The sequence below is a fragment of the Aegilops tauschii genome, chromosome 7 (assembly GCF_002575655.3).
Source record: "Aegilops tauschii subsp. strangulata cultivar AL8/78 chromosome 7, Aet v6.0, whole genome shotgun sequence".
NCBI lineage: Eukaryota > Viridiplantae > Streptophyta > Magnoliopsida > Poales > Poaceae > Aegilops > Aegilops tauschii.
The window spans coordinates 152,712,833-152,717,866 of record NC_053041.3 but is presented as its reverse complement, the minus strand read 5'-3'; the positions used below and the strand labels follow the sequence as shown (position 1 = coordinate 152,717,866).

Here is a 5,034-nt window from a genome sequence, read left to right as displayed (position 1 = left end):
TCTGTACCATCAGTGATCGATCAACCTATGGCCAAATTTCATTTTTTATCAACACTGCCTGAGATGGAACTAACCCATTAGTACAAACCAGTAAACAAAATATTTTGTGTCTAGAAACACCCAACTCTTTGTAACAAATAATAAGTGGCAAAAAAAATACCCCAGCTAAATTTTCTAGCTGGAGTTCACACAAAAAGAGCAGGGAACACTGGATCGTCAGATGAATCAATTATGTCGCATTATGTGTTTTCATCTGTACATGTCACAAATTAGCAGCCTTAATAATGTAATAGTGAAGAACAAAAGACCGTATACACTCAAGGTTTTGTAGAGTGGGTGAGGCAATTGTAGTACCAAAGAGCACCCAATAGCACTGGTATATTCTGTATCAACCTGAAAGAAAATGGCTCTTTTTATTAGATGTCTATCAAGTAACTCACGCCCTACAAAAGATTCTCTAGATCTGCTGCTTGCACAAACTACAATGTTTTACCCGCAAATGTGGCTAGGGGTGAAACTGTAATTTAGAAAATTGCAAAAAAGCAAAGTATATGATCTGCTACCATACACATGGATTAAGCTAGATCCTCTTATACCTTTTTCACGTCGCACTGGCTAAGCTAGGCGATGAATTCTCAGCTTAAAAGTTCTTCTACAGGTTAATTTCCTTTCTTTTTAGACACTTTTCATCTAGCGGACAATTGACCAAGTGGTTGAATTATCAAAGACATATGCAGCAGTACAGCCAATGTCTTTCAAACTGGTGAGAATGTTACATACCTCACATTCATCACCTGGTAAGGAGCAATGCTGACCGCCAGCATCGTTGACAGTGGAAGCTCTAGCTCATCTGCAATAGACAGACACACGTGCATAAGTAACATATATCTGTTCCATCTCTTGTCAAATATCATACTTGATTTTAAGCAGGACGTATGGATCTTCGTTGTTACTCTACCTGGAAAGGGTAAGAACAAATGCACTGCAAGCGCAAGAAAAGCAGTCCACAGCCCATATTCACTCCTAAAATTTGGAATAGACACCATAGGATAAGTACGCCAAAAGTAAGTATTCCTGTCTCAAAAAGAATAAACATCCAGTAGAAATAGCAAGAAACGAGGAAAAGGTAATAATTCTTTTGGGCCAAGTGGCAGAACCGTACTTGATCCATGAGATTACAGGGCCAAGTGCTTGCAGAACAAACAATGGCACGAGGAAAGATTTGTGTATGCCTGTGCCTTTAGCAAGCAAGAGCACTCTGCAACAGGCAAAAGAGTAATAAATAAAATGCTCAAATAATAGTGCAACATTTTATGACAAAACCAAATATGTCACAGAATGGAAGAAACTACATGGCGAATAGCAAGAGCTGAGTTTTCAAAGGATTATTACTACTTTTAGTTATTCAAGATTGCCGGTCCTCAAGAAAGCAATTACAAATTGGAGTCATGGCCTGAATAGCTCCAGTAACTCATCCAAGATCTGAAGCAAGATTACCACCTTGGTGTTGACAAGTTAGTATCGTAACATGAATGCGATCGATAGTAACTTATGATGGATCAGAAGCATAAAGTAACACTACAATTCTGCAGCAAGCTAAGCAAGTCACCAAGTGGTCCAAACGCTGAGTAAATTTCTGCATTCGAGTTATATGACATTCAAACATTTAATACAAAAACCATGCATTGCACTTTCCTGTGATACAGAGTGATGCTACTGAACACAAGGTGTCATGTTCATGTGTAAACAGACTGAATATCTAGCAGCATTCATCATCGCAGCATATGGTACTGCAAGTACACTGTCTATCTAGTTCTTGTGAAGTGTGTTAATGTTGCTCCTACCTCCTAGAGCTGTGGACATGATGCGTTTATTTTTTTACTTGCTGTGAAAATATCAGCTCATGTTTGATCAAGAACCAACTCCATCTAACAGTTGTTGTATGATGCCCTCTGAGTTCTGAACGAGTAACCATCGACAGGTTGCAGAATCTATGGCAGGATCATGCATCTTACAATCTGACACCAGCAGTTGCGCAATTTACAGCTCTCGCAAGCAAAAGCACGAACAGATTCGGAGCCCGGATAGGGCTCATGCGTTTCTGTAGGAGCAAATTGCACCGGAAAAGGTACTTTTAGGTATCGCCAAGGAGATGAGGGGAGGCACTCACGCGACGGCCGCGACGGAGACCCACTGCGTCGTGCGCGGGCTGAGCTACACCGACGCGTTGCACACGACGGCGCTCCCCCGGCTCCGGCACGGCCGGACCAGCGGCTGCGGCAGAGCGGCATATCCCCTGCATACACGCACAAAGATCTCACCCGACGGCACGGTGAGTAGACGGAAGGCGGGCGCCGGGGGAACCCGGCGAGAGCGAGCAGCCTCACCTGAGCGCGTCGGTGCGCACGGCGGGGGAAAAGCCTGCATTCCCAGCGGGCCGCGCGCCCGCGGCAGCAGCACGGGGTAGGGCGCCGCAGTGGGGATCACGAGGCACGGCGAGATGGACATGGTCTCGGTCCCGTCACGGGTGGGCCCGTCAATGCAGGGGAGGGCAAGGGTTGGGTCGAGGGACTCCCAACCTCGTCGACGCGGCCAATGCCATCATCTATGTGTGGCATGTGCTTGAGCGCGAGGATGGTGGTGAGCATGATAAATGGCGGCCTGCGTGAGCTTCGTGTACGTAGGTGCGGGGATGTACAGTGAGGAAAAGTGGAGGATGGGCCACGACCATGGGAGGGCGGGCGCTTGGTGGAGGAGGAAGCTCTAGGAGTGGACGGCGGCGAGGAATATGAGGGAGAGCGGCTGCTTCGGGCTGGATGGCTGTGGCGATTTTTTTAGGAGATAGATGAGATCGGGAGGAGCAAGGAGGTTGGGTGCTGACGGGGGCCTGAGACGTGTGTGCCTGATCGTTGCTTTTTGCATGCCATGCTGTGTGGGTGGCCTGATCGTGGGGGCGGAGGTTGATGGAAACGGCTCATTCGTTCGCTGGGTTTTTTCTGCGGGGATCGCACGAGATGGGGATAGCTATCGCACGAGGCGGGCGGGTGAAGAGGTCGAACCATCAAGACGTTCGATCCTCCTTTAATAGTAGAGATTACTCCACACATCGACCGCTATCCAGCATGCATCTAGAGTATTAAGTTCATAAGAACAGAGTAATGCTTTAAGTAAGATGACATGATGTAGAGGGATAAACTCATGCAATATGATATAAACCCCATATTTTTATCCTTGATGGCAACAATACAATACGTGCCTTGCTGTCACTGGGAAAGGACACCGCAAGATTGAACCCAAAGCTAAGCACTTCTCCCATTGCAAGAAAGATCAATCTAGTAGGCCAAACCAAACTGATAATTCAAAGAGACTTGCAAAGATAACCAATCATATATAAAGAATTCAGAGAAGATTCAAATATTGTTCATAGATAAACTTGATCATAAACCCACAATTCATCGGTCTCGACAAACACACCGCAAAAAGAAGATTACATCGAATAGATCTCCACGAGAATCGTGGAAAACTTTGTATTGAGATCCAAAAAGAGAGAAGAAGCCATCTAGTTAATAACTATGGACCTGAAGGTCTGAGGTAAACTACTCACACATCATCGGAGGGACTATGGTGTTGATGTAGAAGCCCTCCGTGATCAATGCCCCCTCCGGCAGGACGCCGGAAAAGGCCCCAAGATGGGATCTCACGGGTACAGAAGGTTGCGACGGTGGAATTAGGCTTTCGTGGATGCTTCTATTGGTTTGGGGGTATGTAGGTATATATAGGAGGAAGAAGTACGTCGGTGGAGCAACGTGGGCCCCACGAGGGTGGAGGGCGCGCCTGGGGGGTAGGCGCGCCCCCCTGCCTCGTGCTCTCCTCGCTGCTTTCTTTACGTGGACTCCAAGTCGTCTGGATCACGTTTGTTCCGAAAATCACGTTCCCGAAGGTTTCATTCCGTTTGGACTTCGTTTGATATTCTTTTTCTGCGAAACTCTGAAATAGGCAAAAAAACAGCAATTTGGGCTGGGCCTCCGGTTAATAGGTTAGTCCCAAAAATAATATAAATGTTTATAATAAAGCCCATTAAACATCCAAAACAGAATATAATATAGCATGGAACAATAAAAAATTATAGATACGTTGGAGACGTATCAATAAGCAACGTAGAAGTAACTCCCATAGGTTTGAAAATAAACAGGTGAATAGGTACTACCTCATCTACTTCCCAAAACCCACAAGTTAATCAGATCCTAACCATGCAATTGTTTGAGGATTGATCTAATGCAATAAAACTGGGTAGTAAAGAGGTATGATCAAAGTGTTACTTGCCTTGCTGATGATCCGTGAAACCTAGAGACTCGTAGTAGCACGCTTCGCACTCCGGGTACTCTATCATAAACAAACAAGCATACAATAAGCACACAACTAGAAACACGGGTAAAACTCAAATACGAGATCTAACCAGAAAATTCAACTTAAGAACTCCGGTTTGCAAAAATAATCAAATCAAACGAAGCAACAAAACTCAAACTGCGAAAGAAACAAGATCCGTTTACTAATCTGGACTTATGTCAAATTTTACAGTAGCAAAATCTTGTTCAAGTTGGTTAAACAGAAAGAGGGCTTCGAGACGAAGAACTAGGCGCTTGAATCGCCTGATTCTGATAAACGAGCGAGAAGATAAACTAAAACGAAAATCGGGTCAGAAATCGCGATCGAAAATAATCGCGGAAAACCCTGTAAAAAGAAAAACTGACAAACAGGCTAACGAACGAACGTTCGCTGTCTTGGTTAACGGGTGGAAACCGTTCCTTAAAACGAACTTACGAACGGGCGTTCGCTAAATAACTAAACCGGGGAAAAAAATAAAACCAATCTAAAAAAATAACAGAGGGTTCTAAAAAAACATACGGTTTTCGTTACGAAAACCGGCGGCTACCTCGGGACGGGTGGCGGCGACTCCGGCGGAAGTCCGGCGGCGGCGGCGAGCAACTCCGGCGGGATGCGGGATCGGCGGTGAGGCGGCGGCGGCGGCGACGG

General features: G+C 45.6%; 1 pseudogene; it reads right to left on the bottom strand.

Annotated features, from left to right (window-relative positions):
- Positions 1–723: 723 nt before the first annotated feature.
- On the bottom strand, positions 724–2,508 carry LOC109767490 (cold-regulated 413 inner membrane protein 2, chloroplastic-like; annotated as a pseudogene).
- Positions 2,509–5,034: the final 2,526 nt, after the last annotated feature.